This window comes from Papaver somniferum, chromosome 11 (genome assembly GCF_003573695.1).
Source record: "Papaver somniferum cultivar HN1 chromosome 11, ASM357369v1, whole genome shotgun sequence".
In the NCBI taxonomy this organism is placed as follows: Eukaryota; Viridiplantae; Streptophyta; class Magnoliopsida; order Ranunculales; family Papaveraceae; genus Papaver; species Papaver somniferum.
In genome coordinates, this window is record NC_039368.1 from 56,642,146 (window position 1) to 56,652,087 (window position 9,942).

General features: G+C 36.3%; 1 long non-coding RNA gene and 1 pseudogene across 1 annotated transcript; one reads left to right on the top strand and one right to left on the bottom strand.

Moving 5' to 3' along the window:
• The first annotated feature begins 1,868 nt into the window (after positions 1-1,868).
• Positions 1,869-4,403, top strand: LOC113320463 (annotated as a pseudogene).
• Positions 4,404-8,107: 3,704 nt separating this feature from the next.
• On the bottom strand, positions 8,108-9,723 carry LOC113321402. Its single transcript, XR_003346639.1, has 3 exons — positions 9,440-9,723; positions 8,809-9,003; positions 8,108-8,252 (listed from the first exon to the last, which is right to left on the bottom strand). It is a non-coding gene; the product is annotated as an uncharacterized LOC113321402 (long non-coding RNA).
• Positions 9,724-9,942: the final 219 nt, after the last annotated feature.

Here is a 9,942-nt window from a genome sequence, read left to right on the forward strand (position 1 = left end):
TATACAACGGAAAGTCTATACATCTTCGAAGAAGACACAAGACAGTGAAACAACTACTCTCTACTGGCATCATCTCTATAGACTTTGTAAGGTCTAAGGAGAATATTGCAGATCCTTTGACGAAAGGGTTATCTAGAGAGGTAGTTAGATCCACATCGAAGGGGATGGGACTCAATCTCATAGAATAAATCGCCATGAAGGAAACTCAACCTTGTGAATGGAGCTCCAAGATCAAGGTTCAACGAGATAACTAATTTTTGGTGATGTCGAGAGAGAGCACTATCTTTGTCCCTCCCTATGGTGTAACCGTATGATAGTGCTGCCTGCATGTTTTAGGATGATCTGTCAAGATCTTAATGAGTTCCATGGCTTTGCTTAAAGCGGAGTGTGGCAGGACACTCTTAAAGGACTCACCTATGTGGATGTTGGAAGTGGGGCCGCTTCCTATGAGAATTTGAGCTTTTTCTCTAGAGACATTCATTAAGTCCGGGATTTAGCCCACGGCCAAAACGGGCACAACGGCAAGAGCTTGGCAGCTTTCTTTGAGACATCAAAGTGTGGTTGTTATTTCTGAATTGCACTCACTGTTGACGGTTCAAGACATTGTGTTCACCGTAACAACAAGCAGTTCCGGTAACCTCTCACTAAGTTAAGGTTCAATCTCTGGGACACCTTAGCCTAATATTGATGTATTATGTTTTCTCGTATTTCGTCGATATGTTTTATCTTTCATGTGGGGGATTGTTAGAAAAAACGCTTTAAAAATACCATTTTTTTACATGGACTATGTTTTGATCCCTAGACCTATTGCCCATTAATTGTTTTTTCATTTGAATAGATAAAACAATAGTCCCACATTGACTAAAATCTAAAGAGTTTTAGACTTAAATACCATAGAATTGGCTATAAGGGCATGGCCCTTGGGTCATTAGACTTTTGTGCTTTGAGGGAAGGCCTAGACTAGGGCAAGGTTGCCTTTCCCGTACGCGCGGTGCTTCGCACAGAAGCACGCACGCCGCCGCCGTCCGTCCGGTCGGTCGGGTCGGGTCGGGTCGGGTCGGGTGTGGGTGTGGGTGTGGGTTCATTAGATCCTATCTTTTTGCTGAAATTTTTGGTACGTGTTTTCCACACAAGTAGAAGAATCTCTTCTTTGTCTGCACGTGTTTTGTCCTGACTTCTTTGTCTGAACGTGCTTGTCTTGGCTTCTTTGTCTGTACGTGTTTTGTCCTGGCTTCTTTGTCTGTACGTATTTGGCTTGGCAGCAACACACTGCTCCATGCACTATCTTTAACCCAACATTACCAGTATTTCTGTCATACGCATGGGTTTTCTTTGACTGTCATACGCATGGGTTTTTTTTCTTGTTTGTAACTACACAAACACTATATAAGAGAGTAGTTGTAAACTCAGAAAAAAATACACCACAGAGAAACATCTCTTCTACTCTCCCTCTGTTTTTCTGTAAACATCTCTTCTACTGTTTTAAGTTCTGCCAAGCTCTAAGGGTACCCTCATTGTATGCTACATTGAGGGGTACTAACTGTAGTTGTATCCTGGAGGTGACTCGCCAACTGCTGTAGCATCTCAGAGGAGTGGCAGACGATATTGCCTTTAGGACAGCGTAGTTTACGTGCCTCTACATTTTCTGTGCAGCAACATCAGCAACATTATTTTGAGCTAAGTATCTTCTTCTCAGTTACTTTATTAGTAATTTACCCAACACTAAATTGAGTCATTTAAATGATAACTCAAGTTCTTGGTTATCTCTAATAGGTTCTGCTTTGTTTTTCAGGGCAGCATGATTGTTGATTGATCTTCTTGTTCTATATTATTTGGGATTTGATCAGGGAGAAAAACAGAAAGGCAGAATGGAGGCCAACAGTATAAACAAGAAGCTTTTGAATGGGGATGATGAAATAGAAGTGGATGAGAATTTGAGAACTAAACTATTTGTAGAGTCGAAAAAGTTATGGGTTGTAGCTGGGCCCGCCATTTTTACGAGGTTTTCTACATTTGGGATATCAATAATCAGCCAAGTTTTTATAGGACACATGGGTTCTACTGAACTTGCAGCTTATTCTCTCGTTTTCACTGTTCTCTTCAGATTTGCTAATGGCATCCTGGTAAGACCTCTCTCTGGCTTATAACCCACCAAGTCTTTTAGTGAATTCTCCTGTAGAGTAGGTGCAGGGGACTGGCATGAAAATGTTTGTTAACAGACTAATAATAATGATCATATGATGTTACTGATTTCCCTGTAAAACCACAATGCATTGACTTCTGCATAATTTTAATTTGCTTGCAGTTGGGAATGGCAAGTGCATTAGAAACTCTATGTGGGCAAGCATATGGAGCGAAGCAATACGATATGCTAGGGATATATCTTCAAAGATCTTGGATTGTTTTGTTCATTACTTCACTTTTTCTCCTTCCTTTCTTCCTCCTCACTTCACCCATACTTAAGCTTCTAGGACAACAAGAAGATATCGCTGACGTAGCCGGTATTTTCTCATTGTAGACAATTCCTATTATGATCTCGTTCATCTGTTCCTTCACTTGTCAAATGTATCTCTCTGCTCAAAGTAAGAACATCATCATCGCTTACTTGGATGCTGCCTCAATTGTTGTCCATATCGCTCTCTCATGGCTCTTTTGTGTTAAGTACAATATGGGTATTACTGGTGCAATGACATCTACAGTCAACGCATATTGGATTCCAAATGTGGGACAGCTTTTGTTTGTAACTTGTGGTGGGTGCCCTGAAACATGGAGTGGTTTCTCGATGCTTGCTTTTCAAGATCTTTGGCTAGTTATAAAGCTTTCCATGTCATCTGGTGCCATGCTTTGGTAATTTGGCTCTGTACTCTTAACTACTAGCAGTAGATCTTTCAATAGAAAAAAAGGAAAAAAAGAAGAAGAAACTGTTAGCATTAGGCAGGTGCCAAACTAGCAACTTTAGCACTACCCCTATTATTATAGATTTTAGTGATTATGCCGTGGGAGTATTACTTCAGAATATATGAAAACTAATTTGTTGAATGTTCTTCGTTTGGTTGTTTGACAAGCGCAGTTTGGAATTGTGGTACAACTCTGTATTGGTTCTCTTAACAGGAAACATGACAAATGCTAAAGTTGCCATTGATGCTCTTGCAATCTGGTATACCTATATTTTGCGTTTGAATCTCGAAGCAGGCCAAGTTTAAACGAACTTAATATTAATTTGTATATATCTGATGTGCAGCTTAAATATTAACGGGTGAGAGATGATGCTATCTCTTGGTTTCTTGGCGGCAGCAAGGTATCTATCATAGGACAAAAATCAAGTTCCCATAATCAGTTGCGCGCCCCTAGTCAAAAAGTTTTGGCTATACTGTGTGTAACGTATTGTTTCTCCTTTTCTTTTCTTTTTCACAGGATAGTTTATCTTACAATTAACCAACTCCATTTATTGCAGTGTGCGGGTGTCCAATGAACTCGGTGGAGGGAGCTCGAAAGGGGCGAAGTTTGCTATATTAGTGTCGACACTTACATCATTAACAATTGGGGTTGTGCTATTTGTGTTTTTCCTGTTTTTCAAAGGAAAATTAGCATACATATTTACAACGGATGAGGCAGTAGCAATAGCAGTTGATGGCCTAGCACCTCTTCTTGCTTTCTCTATACTTCTTAACAGTGTTCAACATGTCCTCTCAGGTCATCATGACATTCTTTAGTTCTAATGTTAGTTAAATGGTACATAATTAACACAGTCAAGTGAAATTGATCAATATTTTGAAACACACTTGCAGGGGTTGCTGTTGGTGCTGGATGGCAAAGTACCGTTGCGTATGTGAACGTAGCCTGCTATTACTTGGTCGGCATCCCTATTGGAATGGTCCTCGGTTACCTTATCAGTCTCCAAGTTAGAGTAAGTTTTTTACTGTACATTAGCTAAATCAAACTTCAAATTACACTAAAAACTTTTTACCATACTAAACCTGAAAGCAATCTCTCATTCCCCCCCGGGTTTCATTTTTACTCTCCTGGGCATTTTTCTGTAGGGGATATGGATGGGAATGTTAATTGGAACAGCATTTCAAACAATTGTACTAGTTACTATAACCTGGAGAACGGATTGGGATAATCAGGTACATTAACTGTAGTCAATGCATAAGGCGCTTGGCCGTTTGGAATATATGTACCTAATGGATATACTTATGCATATAGGTTGCGCTGGCTAGAGACCGCGTGAGGAGATGGGGTGCACATGAAAGAGAAGAACCCATTCAGAACGGGCAGGGCGTGTAATGTCGAACTTCATAGACTATACAGTAAGCATACATTAGGACTACATCTATAGATCAATGCAAAATTTTCAGCAATCGACTGTTCTGAGGATTTCATCCTCGGTTTGGAAAATAATGTTGGACCGTAATTATTTTATTGTATTTTGACGATGACATTTGGAATTTTGGAGTGTATTTGTCTGTTATACTAGTTTTTCACCCGTGCGATGCACGGGTCTGTTTCTCGTTTATAAAATATTGGGTCATGTTTTAAGATTAATTTCATTATAAAATTTTTATAAAAATCTCTGTAAGCGCGTGACCCAGAAAACTAATAAAATATTTAACAAACTAATAAGAAACTACCTAATCAAAAAACAATTATAAAGTCGTATGTTTGTTGTGTAACATCTTTTAAGCCTATAATATTTATTCTATCTCCATAGGTTGATAAGAGTTTCACTCTCCCATCTTTTTCGAAGCTTTGATAGTGTTTAAATTTTTGGAGCTCCTGCTTTTATTCTTTTATGTACTCTCTTGCCTCTTTTAGGCCGCTCAACTGTTATATGCCTTTGATTTCTTCTATAGAAATATCATCGAGAAAGCGACATTATAATCCCGATCAATATCTTGGTCATCATTTGGATTTTTTTTCCTCCAAATTTTTACATATTGATTATGACATGTAATCTATGGGTATTTTATTGATACAAAATTCAGTAGCTTGATGAGTTTTTGTCCGATCATGTCTTTTGCAAAAGAACAATGGGTTTTGAAGTTCAATCGTTCTTATCATGTATGATTAATTTTCACTCTAAAAATATATACCATGAACGGGGAATAATTATTTGTATATATGGCAAATGATGTGATGATATTTTGCATGTTTTATGATTTAGAGTTAGCCTGCTTTATCCAAATCTATGATGTGTCTAGCCCAATTTTACTACAGCGCATCTCTACTTTTGTCCACCTTAAATGAGGCTACAGCTTGTCCCTGTATAGTAACACAATTTTATTATGAAATTTTTTGTTAAGAAATTATCAGGGGTTAATCATCGAGTTTCCGCTCAAGAGTTTGGAGATCTCATGCAATACTTTTCTTATATAAATACTTATAATTTCTTGTGGGGTATCCGCTGGATATTCTCATGGGAGTAGGCTCAGAGATTTCAGCTGCTAGGGGCACGTCCGAGCGCCTATGCCAAGTTACAAAAGAAGAAAAAAAAAGGGTGGGGGTTAAGTTTTACTCCTAGATTTTATCCTACCTATATTTTTTGTTAGCTAATGTGATTCTTCCTCTCAACCTAGTATTAGTTATCAATATGTTTTCGTAATTTTTTTTTCTCTCATCTTTTAAGTATGTTTACATAATCATTTTTGGCTATTTTTGTCTAGTATTATATACAATAGAACCCTGTAAAAATAATCCACGATATATTAATAATCACGGTAAAATATAATAATTCACTAAATTTCAGACGTTCATATGAGTTTCTTGTGATATATAAATTAATTAATCTCAAAATTATATCAATAAAATGAGTTCTACTCGTGAACTGGATTTTCTTTGAAATTAATATTGCATTGTATATCATCTTGTTTTTTTTTTGTGTTTTTCCATATTGGACGAGTTTTCATGTTGTTGTTTCATCATGCAAGAAATAAATAAATAAAATTATTCAATACCACATTTATCATTACTTATTTATGTGAAGCCGACTCTATAACTAGAGTTTCATTTTCAACTTTCGCATCGTCACTTTCCTCGTAAGTCGGTAAATATGAAATTGATTTTTTTTAAGGATAACTCAAAAAGTATTCATATCCATTTCAGTATGATATTTCAATTCATTTGTTAAAATTTTTGAGAAATATGTAAACTATAATTTTTTGCCAGCTTGTGACTCGGCTTCTCACTTTTTTATAAAACTTTTTCTTTTATTTCAATAAATAAAGGTTAAATTCATATAAATTATTTAATATCCACGATAAATTGATAAAAAAATTTGGTGCTGGAACTATTATATTTTATAGGGGTTACAGTGTAGGTGGATCATTGTCAGTCACCTATTATGTGACAAAAAGTTTGTCACGGCGTTCTCATGCTTTGTCAAGTGTCATTCCAACCCTATTCAAGGAAGAATTTTGGGTATATTCCTGACCTAAATGATATTTTCTCACTGATAGCGTGTAAGTACCCTAAGCTCCTCATTCAATTATTTTTCTTCAGTAGAACTTAAAATTAAACCAACAATTTTCTAACACGTAGGTAGCTTGTATTCCCTAGGATCGCTGGTCCGAACCCCAATTAGCTGCATACGGTATTCATGCACTAAAAATGTGCATTTGTACGCGTATGTACATATATGTACACTTGCATACTTTTCTCAATAAATAGGTTCGATCGTATATAGATTTTGAATACACTATACAATAGATTTGGCTATGCACACAAACTCTACATGTACTCGAATCAAAGTATTGGTATCTCCTCCGCATGATCTCATCTCTACGCATTCAATATTTTACCCTTTCTTCATCCGCAACAACAAAAGGTTTTATCATTGCTTCTTCTGTCACTTGGAGATCTCAGAACTACTCTAATTGTATTGCTCCCACGTGTACTAAAAACACATTTGAAGGCTAAATGTATTGCTCCAACATATGCTAAGAGCTTCTCCAGTGTAATGTATGTGAATATAAATGTCTAAGTCCACATAGGATAGACATTCATTTTTCCTAAAAATCTTCCCCAACCCAACTTTATAAATCAATATGAAGATGACATGGCTTAATTTTTGTTAGACATTGTCAAGCTATCAAGTAAGCTTTTGCTTCCTAAAATTAATTCCAATATATTAAATAGCCCTCTTTAGGTGTAATAAATCTAAAATTTACTAAAAATAAAAAATGCATTTAATTCATAAGAAATCACCAACAACACCGTTGGAGATGAATTGTTTTCTCCCCCTAAAAATTTAAGGAAAATTGGAAAGAAGATGTCTTGTTTGGGTTACCATCTAGGAATTTAAGAAAAATTGGAATGAAGATGTCTTGTTTGGGTTGCCACCTAGGAAACACATACAACCACCGTTGGAAAAGCTCTAACCTCTAAAAGTAGAGACGTGTTAAAGGATGTGAGAGTAACTAATATGCCAACTATCTCCACATTCAATATCACATCTCATCATTTGGAGTCTTGGAGAAGATTTTTTGATAAAAGTCTTGCTAAAACCTATGTGGCCTTGAATATACACTACACCAAACATCCGATTTGGACGTATATAGCGTTGCAATGAATTTCACCAACGCGTACATCCGTTGCAAATATGGCGTAGCAAATTTGTGTGCAATCCGTTGCTCAAATTAATTTGTGCAACGCCTATAAACGTTGGTCACCCGGTTTACCAACGTTTCTTGAGCAAAGGTATCTTTAATTTTTGCAACGATTACAATAATTTAGGCAACGTATTACTGTAATTTGAGAAACACTTATATAAGTTGCAAACCAATTTACAGGTAAAAATAAATAAATTCCGACGATAATTCCAGGTAAACAATAAATTCCGACGATAATTCCGGCAAATTTCTGCACCTTCATATACCATTGTAGATCAACTAGAAGACCCCAATTTTTCGTATGAACATATGGTTGGCCATCACAATCCATCAAGATAGATAATGAGAACCAAAAAAAATAATAAATAAATAAGAATCCGTATATTTGAAATTCCTGTATTACAAACCCTTATCGCAATCAATCCTGATTTTTATAATAGTCTTATAACATTCTTTTCAGTGTAATTTACATTCAAACCTAAAGGAATGCCCTTAAAAAATCTATGGGTTGGAGATCAAACAAATAACTTGAAATTATAAAAATTATTACACCAAAAAGTGCTTACTTCGGAGTGAGATCCTTCCATTTGCTGCTGCATATCCATCTTTCATTTCCTTGTACAGTTGTTTTAGATTTATCGCCACCTGTTATTACACAAGGTCCAGAGTAGTAGGTCATATCACAAGTGAGTTGGCAGTAACAAAATTTGGCTTGACAGTAACAAACAGATTTAAAAGTTGATTTGCCTCTAAGTCGATGTTCTAACATAACTGGCCATATATACAATGCAACATAAAATATTGTGCATGTGAACACACAGAATTACGAAAAAAAAAAGAAAAGAAAATAGTCGGGAAACTGTACATTGCTAGTATGAAATGCCAGAAAACTTCCAATAAGGATAGTCAATCTAAATCAAAGACATGAATATTCGAAACTAAAAGATATGTAGCATAAGATGCGCATGGGAACTCACCCGTCCCAAACTCAAAAAATACTAGTCATTTTACCGAACCCTAGTGATAGTTCAGGAAACAAGTAACATCGTACTAGCAAGCCATTAATAATCTGAAAACCAAAAAGGTTTCAAAATACTGGTAACCAATCATGTTTCACTAAGCACATAATTGAGATCAAGAAAATGTTAACCGATACATAAGAAAACTGCCTAGCTAGATAGATGATAAGACTCCCACAAACCTTGATCTTAGGCATTGTCGACTGATACATAGTTGAGGAAACTGATCCTTAATGGGATGCTACTCTTTGTCTTGCTGCTATAACTCTGATGTCAACACCAGACATAGTTGAGGGAACTGATCCTTCAATGTACAATCCCAAACAACCATAGAAGGAAGGAATGGTATCTTGTCCACGATTAGTTGTGACCGAAACCTGTTAGAAGAAGAAAAATAATCTGAGATAATCGCTGGTATACTAAACTTAATGACTGAAAGTAATTGCAGATACTAATATAACGTTCTTTAGGATAACATGGGATCTTCTTTCCATCAGTATCCCTGCAATGTGTCACAAGATCCAGTCAATCAAGCAATTAGTAGAAACTAGAAAGTCCATGGTTTTGCCAGATAGAACGTAACTGACAATGTATAACAAGTACATAACAAATAAGATCAGTCTGGAAAATTCTTATATATGCAACATAATAGTCAAGTTTATGGAAACACTTTTACACCATCTCCATGACGGCATGACCAGATTTTCTGCGTAATTGGTTGAACTTAACCAATCTGAGTGTAACTAATAGATGTTAAGTGCGAGGCAACTTAAATCAAAAAGGGTAATCCGCATAGGAATGGGTTAAACTGACCTGCTGAATGTGCTCAAGCTCCTGCTGGTAGACATCCTCCGTGTAATCGCATGGATCAAACTGAGCCTGTCCATCAACTGCAAATAATCTCCCCGCAGTAATGTCCATAAATACCGATCAAGAACAAATATAAGTTCAGTTTAGGTTGCAAATACATATAAACATATGCTAACTTGACATCATGACTTGGACGCTTGATTGAAGTGCTTGACTAGTAAAAAATATGACATCCACATCTGGGTCCTCACTCAGCTCAACCAAACATGGATGAATTGTTTGCTCCACCACCTGAGATTAGGCATTTGTCAAAGCAAAGTCCTGTAATACAAGTGTAAAATTTATATAAACAATACTAGAGCTGGGAAGGTCAGCTAGGTAGTGTGAAAAGATGACTAATTTGTTAAGTAAAATATAGAGAACGAATTCTCTAGAGTCTGTAAACGTCAGTCAGAAAGATAAGTTAGCAGTGATGTGAATCAATTTCACTCGTGAATTCGAGAGAT